General features: G+C 58.9%; 1 protein-coding gene across 1 annotated transcript in view; it reads right to left on the bottom strand.

Annotated features, from left to right (window-relative positions):
• The window catches only part of MYADM (myeloid associated differentiation marker), an 11,191-nt gene extending 4,772 nt beyond the window's left edge, over nt 1-6,419 (bottom strand). The window contains exons 1-2 of the mRNA XM_004715633.2: nt 6,302-6,419; nt 3,491-3,552 (exon numbers count right to left, since the gene is read on the bottom strand). The gene's annotated coding sequence lies outside the window, so the exon portion shown is untranslated. The remainder of the gene's footprint in view (nt 1-3,490; nt 3,553-6,301) is intronic.
• Nucleotides 6,420-7,283: the final 864 nt, after the last annotated feature.

The following is a 7,283-nucleotide window of genomic DNA, read 5'->3' on the forward strand; positions in this document are numbered from 1 at the left end:
TTTACAAATTGGTATTTTGTCATATCTTGCCCTGTCCGACGTCTCCCTTCACCCACTTTTCAGTTGTCGGGTAGTCCTTCTTTGTGCCATAAGGGAGACTGTGTGTCAAGATCAACTACATGGCACAGGGCCACCGCAACCTATCTGCTAGTTATAATAATTATTTGGAGTAAATAAGGCTCTCACTGTCCCGTTTTAGAGGTCATGTTAACTTAGGGTGTGTCTAATTTGTTTTGAGCATCGGCTGGTTAAACAAAGACACACAGTAGATTGAGAAGGCAGAGACTGGGGCACAGGAAGAGGATGGAGCCCAGAAAGGGAGATTCAGAAGAGACTAGGGCTTCCCACCAGTGCCCCCACAGAGAGCTAGCCTTCCCTAGAACCAGCGTCCCGAATTCAGACTTCCAGCCTCCACAACTCCTGGGAGCAGCGTGAAGAGGGCAAAGGGTGCATTGCATTTCACTGGGCAAGTCTGCTACACAGGACCTCTTTGGAGGGCTGAGAAGCAAGGGTGTTACTCTGAGAAGAGGTGCGGTGGACCCAAGCCGTGGTCTTCCCAGTTGCCTCCCGCGCATGGGAAAGTGGGGCACTGACTAAGGAAGACCACAGAAGGAGCAATGCACTTGAACTGTGTATTAGAGTGTCAGTTCTGAGCACTGTGCCCCGATTTGCAGATGGCTCTGAATGACAGGGAAAACTTCAGGTCCATTTGCTGTGATTAATGTGGGAAACGGAGGAACAGAAGAGTGTATGCAGACAAATTCTTTATTCTCATATTTAAGAAGCCCAAGAAGCCAGGATTTGGGGTGGATGGAGGCCTTCACACTTGAGGATTAGAGATAAATCCCAATCACATCCTCATAACTAAGATTAATCCCCACAATAGCCTCCCATGATAATGCTGCCTGAAAGTTACCTCTTACAAGCACATGGCTGATAGCTCTCTTGCAGGCAGCTTTATCTATAGGAGCAGACATGTCGCTATTGTTCTCCCTGCTCAGGGGACAGTCACTCCCCCTTACCTGCCCCCAGCACTGGTGTTAGGTTACTATCCAATGAGCTCAGGGACCTCTAGGATTAGGGTACTGCCCACTTTGTTAGGTATGCGGTTACCTGTAATTTGCGGGAGGGGGGAAGGGCCCTTGCATGCCCCAGGAGTATATAAGGTGATGTTGGGAATGCATTCTCTCTCTCTATGCCCCGGCCTGGGCCTGGTTCCTGAAGCCATGGTGGAGGAGAGGTGAACACCCCACAACTCTTGTCTGTCTCTTAAATTTTTTCCCTTCAGTTACCCAACCATCCCTTAGGACCTGTCCAGATGTGAGGCTGGATCTCATATAGATGAAGACTTCTTGAATTCCTTGGGACCATTCACCAAGGACGGAGATAACCTGGCCTTCTGGCAGCATGCATTGGGCAGTGAATGACCCCTCCCCCTCTCCAGACAGCCCCCGGGAGGAGCAGTCTCTCTTAGGGACTTGCCTGGGTATAGCCTTGATGAAGGTCACTGTACTGGTGAAGGTACTGTGGGTCACTTAGCCATGAGCCATGCCTTATCAGTCACGGCCTGGGTCGGTCCTGGAACAAACTTGAAAGCTCTTCTATGGAACATGATGTTCATGCTCCAATCACAGCTTGCCCCTGACTCTATTCCCACCCGTGACTGTGATGTGGCAGTGTTCCGAGTTCCATGCCTTATATCCCCTTTCTGAACTGTAGGGCACCACAATCACCTATCGCTAATGCCTCCCTCATTCAGAAACGGTGTCTGTGTTTTTGTGTTGTCTTTGTCTCTTCTGAAGTCGTTTAGTGCTTTCCTTCCATTACATTCGAGACCAGGGTCTCCCTTGTACCCCCAAACATAGTGAAGCATATCAAAAGCACCCCAGACAGAACCAATACATCTGCCTCGCAGGAAGTTCAGCTAGGCTGCTTCTTAGAGGGCAAGCAGCGAAAAAGAGGAAGGCCTTCGACAAGATGGATGGACACAGTGGCTGTAGCAAGGGGCTCGGGCATAGGAAGCACGGTGAGGGTGGAGCAGGACTGGGCAGGGGCTTGTTCCGGGGGACATGAAGGTCCCTGGGAGTCCAACCTGACCCTGGAACAGACTCCGGGGCACTGAATAAGAACAAACCCCGAGGTCACCCATTCCTGTTCCTGAAAACCACCTGCTCATGGCGGTGCTGGATAAGGAGGCTGCCTCCCTCCCCACCCCCTCCCAATTCTCTCCCTCTGGACACCCAGGGCTCTGGACCCAGCACCTCTCCTCCACATACCCAGCTTCTACAAAGCCCAGGGGTCTAACCTCCACAGACCTCAGGGACCCCTGCTTAGATGCCAGGTGGGCTCCCCGCTCCAGAACGAACAAGAATTATACCCTGCTCTTTGTCTCAGCTCCCCAGTCCCAGCCGCCTTCCCGCCTGCTCCATCCCTGGTGCGCCCCAGTAGAACTGTTCTCCACAGGGAATGTCCATGGCTGGCATTTAGGAAGCAGATCACCAGGCCTCTCTTCTGAGCTGCCTGGAGTGGGGTGGGAAGGGAGGGGTTTGCGGGGTGGTTGTGGGCCTGGTGGGGCCACCGCCAGGGGGCACTGCTAGCTCTCAGCTCGGGAAAAGCAAACTCCACTACTTACTACGAAGTCAAATGCAATTCACGCAGAGCCTATAGGAGTAGAAAGCCTCCTCTCTCTGCCCCCCAGGAGTGGTTGGGAGTTCTGAACTGACCTTGCTTCAGCAACCCAGTACCTAGCACACTGTGCTACCAGGGCTTCTAGCTCTCAACAGATGGATTATTTCAGCCCAGAAGTCCAGTTCCCTGCCCACCCCTCCTACCCAGCACGCCCCCACCCCCACCCCACCCAGCCTCAGAAACCCAGGCAACTGGTTTTCCAACTTCTAGCTGGTTCTCAGTTCCCCAATCCCCTGGGCCCCTCCCGCAGAACCTTCCAGGCAACTGGTATACAGTTACCCAGCCTCAGAACCCTGGGTCCCTGGCCTGGAGTTTCCTCAATGCTGGGAGGGGAAACACTAGGGACAGGGACATCTGGCTGGTGTCCCTCAGACCCTAGGGAACGCGGGGTCTCTTGGGGCTGAGGCCAGCGGAACCATTCCCAGGCCCTAAACAGTCTAACCTCTGCTGACAGCCCCACTCCCCTTAGGAACCCCAGGCGGCCTCTCTGGGCCCCGGGGAAATAAAGCTTCCTCCTTCCGCAGCCTGCGACACAGGAGGGGACAGCGCAGACTTTAACTCCTTCAGGGCACAGCTCCACAGGTCTGGGGCCCTCCCTTCGAACCCAGCTCCTCCTCCCTCAGGCTCGCCCCTTCCTCCCTCGGACCAGGAGACCTGATCTCTAACCCCTTCCTCCCTCGGATCGGGAGTCCTGGCCCCCAGCCCCTCCTCCCTTAGGCCCGGGAATTCCAATCGCCTGGCCCCTCCTTTAGTTCAGGAGTGTTTGTCCCTCCCTTAGCGTCAGAGCACCTAGACCACTCACCGGCGGTTTCAGTCTAGGACGCAGACCGAGAGAGATCCGGCCGAGCAGGAGGACTGAAACACCTGGAAACAGAGAGCGAAAACGTCAGCGCCCTGAGGAGCCAGGGATCCACCCACCACCCCTCCCTGGGGACCCGGACGTCCGCGCGAACCCGACCAGGGTAAGAATTTGGCCTTGAGCCCCAAGGCCTCCGGGCGGGGACTCCGGGAGCCCAACCACGCCCCACGGGTCTGGCTACTTGCACAAACCGCGTGGGCGGGAGTTTGGGGAAAAGGGCGCGGGGCACCCCTTGGGGTCAGCGGCCGGGTGTGGAGTCTGCCCAGTCTTTACTCTATGGGGATGGTGCCGGGGGGCGGGTTGGCAGCTGGGCCCCGGGGCGGTGGCCGCGGGGGCGGGCAGACCGGCCAGCTCGGCGGCTCCGCGCCTTATAAGGGCGTCCCCCGCTGGAGGGGGGGCATCTGGAATGTGGCGGGGACCCCCGCCCCGCCCGGCTCTGCGCGTTCCTCTTCCGGTGCTGGAGCACAGGAGACCGGGTGCTCAGATTCCAGAAAGGGCACGGCTGGGGAGCTAAAACCCCCGGGTTCCTAAAAGTGTACGTCTGGGGTCCCTACAAACCGAAGGGTGCAGGAGGCCCGGGTGGGTGACGTGGTTTGCTAATCCTCCCAGGGGCGCAGTGGGAGGAAGGCAGGCCAGACGATCCTCCCCAGAGATGATTAATATCGAGGTATCTAGCAAGTCGTGATTCAACTCTCTCATGGTGACCAAAAAACAACTGGCCCCACTGGGCTTTTGGGGGGCTTTTTTTTTCTTTTCTTTTCTGGTGGCAGTTGTGTTTTTAACAGAGCATTTGCCGGGCCTTTCTTCAGTAGTGCAGCTGGGTGAACTGAAACAGCCAAGTGGCTAACCACTGCACCAGCAACGCCCTTTGCACCAAAGACTTCCCACCCACTGAAGGAGCCCCGGCGGCATAGTGGTTAAGCTTTGTGCTGCTAACCTGGAGGTCAGCAGTTCGAAACCACCAGCGGCTCCAAGGGAGAAAGATGAGACTTTCTATTCCGGTCAAGAGTTACAGCCTTAGAAATCCACAGGGGCAGTTCTACCTTGCCCGATAGGATCCCCGTGGACTTGATGGCAGGGAGCTGCAGAGGGACCCTAGTGGACTGCCACATCATCCCTGCAAGTCACTTGTGGGTTCAGACTGAACCGCTGCACCACACAAGGGGATTAAGCCGCAAAGCGAACTCACTGCTCCGGTCGGTCGAGTAGATTCCCATTCAAACCAAATGATCGAGCCTGCCATCAAGTCTACGCGGGCTCAGAGCCAGTAGGACAGGGTAGAAGTGTGCCGGTGGGGTTTCCGAGCCTGGGCCTCTTTGGGACAGAAAGCCCTAATTTTTCTCCGCCAGTGCGGCCGGTGGGTTCGAACCGCTGGCCTGGTGGTTAGCAGCCCAAACACATAACCCACTCGGCCACCACAGTCTAACCCACTGCGCTCGGACTCAAGAGTTGGCTCTAGATAGGGTTTTCTTCCTAGGAATCTTTCCAAGAGCAGACAGCCTTATCTTCCTCTGGGTGAGAGCTTCGCTAGTTGGCACTGAAGATAGTTAGAATCCCAAGCCCGACAGGACGCAGCGGGGTCCAAGAGCAGGGATCCAGTGGGCAGTCCCTAATGCCACCACAGGCCCGGAGACCCTGACTGAGTGGTACGCTGGGGACCGGGACTCCAGGGTCGGACTGCAGCCCTGGGTGAGTCGCAGCCTGCCACGGGGGAAGTCGTGCGACTAGCTGCCCTGGTCTCCAGAAGGTGGGCTGTTTTTCTCTCGCCCCTGGAAAGGTGGAGGAAGGCGGGGGTGGGGTGGGGGGTAGATGGCTGCATCATTGTGGGTGAAAGGTGAGTTGGCTAGTGAAAGCCGGGGTCCACCTCCGCCCCTCCGAGTCACCAACCGTAGCTTGCCGCCTGAGGTCAGCGCTCTGGAACGCTCAGGCGGAAAGCACAAGTAACCTGGCCCGGGTCCTAGCTGCCCGACCACACCCAGGGCCTTCTTACTCCCCACCTCCACCCCCGCCCCCGCCGAGGCCACACCCGGACCACGCGGGAGACTCCGAAGCCCGCCTTAGACACCCAGGCGTGGCTCTGAGCGCCCCCCACCCCACCAGTCTCGCCCAGGGATGCTTGCTGGGCTCCAGGACGCCTCGCTGGGCGGCGCAGCCCTCAGCCTTTCTGGGGAGTCGAACGCTCGCCTGCTGCCAGGGATGGGGAGGGTGCCAGGGATTCTGAACCCCAGCCATGCTCACAGACACCCAGGGCGTCCCACCCCGGCTCCCAGTCACCCAAGAGGCAGGCGTTCACCATTCCAATTCGCTGGCTGCTGAGATGGAGGAATCCAAGAGTCCAAGCCCCCAGGTCCGCCTCCCCGCACCCAGGAGTCCTGGTCCCAGTTCAGCTCCGATGCTGAACTGGGGAGTACTGACTCCCTGCTCCTCCTCCCTCTGACCAGGAGTCCTGACACGCCCAAACTTACTCTGTCAACAAGTCCTGATCCCCAGCCCCTATTCCATCAGACCCAGGAGTCCTGGCCCCCAGCCCCTCCTCCCTCAGACCCGGGAATCCTGACCCCCAGTCCTCCTCCCTCAGCCCCTCTCCCCTCGTTTCTAGGTCCCCAGCCCTCTCCTCTCTTAGGATCTAGGAGTCCGGGTCTAGCCGGAGTCTTTCCAGGGATCCAGGCGTTGTGACTCCCAGCCCTGCGCTCCCTGGGCTCCCAGACACTCTCGGGACCGCTACTCCGCCCTCAGGGGTCCCCGCAGTCTCACCTCGCGGGCAGCGGCGGCTGCAGCCGGGAGAGCAGGCGGCGGCGACAGCTGCAGACCAGAAGGGTCTGCAGACTGGGTGGGGTTGACCGTTGGGGAGTGCGCGGGGCCGGGGCGGGGACCAGAGCGGGAGTGAGAGTGGAGGGGCCCAGAGCTGGGGACTTCCCCGAGCTGGGCTACCCCAGCCCCGCCTCCTACGGGGCGTGGCCTGGCTTGCCCCCACCCACCCCGCCTGCCCGCTTATAACAGTACCCGCCAGGAGGGTGGAGGGCTGAGGTCACCGTTGTCTGGGTGACCAAACAGGAAGACACAACAGCTGGTGGCGTGAAGGCTCCGTTGGGGGGCTGCCCTCCCCCTACAGCCTTCCAGAAGTCTCCAGCGGAAGGCTGTTGCCAAAGCAACCCGCCTGTATGGGGTTTGTTTAGTCCCAAGCTCCCCCACCCCACAATTCCTTCTCTCTACCCCCTTTCTTCCTCTTCGTTAGCCCGCGCCAGCCCTCCGCTGGCCCAGGGGTGCCTATACCTGGTCCAGGGGTGCCTATGCCTATACCCCAGCAGCGGGCTGGGGTGGGGGACCCAGAATCCTCTGTGTCATGGGGTTTGTGTGTCCCTGAAAGAGGAGGGGGATGAGTGTGCTCCTCTCTGGGTTTCAAGGGGTTAATCAGAGCGGGGAGCAGACTTCCTGGGCCCCGAGTGGGGTGGGGTGGGAGAATGAATTGGGGGGAGTGGGCACGAACGCCTGGGTCCCACGTGTCGCCTGGGCTGGGGCCCCAGATGTCTGCCTGCAAAGCCAGGGACGCTGTAAGCCGGAATCCTGGGCTCGGAGCTGCCAGAGCTATTTTTGACCTTGCATTCCTGGATCCAGGGAGGGGCTAGGGGGCCCATTCCAGTCCTGAAATCAGGGCGAAGGCTTGGGGGCTCTGGCCAGAGAGGAGGAGGACCCCCCCATGAGGTGGGATGCCAGCGCCCCAGAGCAGGGAGGAGCC

This window comes from Echinops telfairi, unplaced genomic scaffold (genome assembly GCF_000313985.2).
Source record: "Echinops telfairi isolate 266 unplaced genomic scaffold, ASM31398v2 ScPeMD7_655;HRSCAF=1070, whole genome shotgun sequence".
NCBI lineage: Eukaryota > Metazoa > Chordata > Mammalia > Afrosoricida > Tenrecidae > Echinops > Echinops telfairi.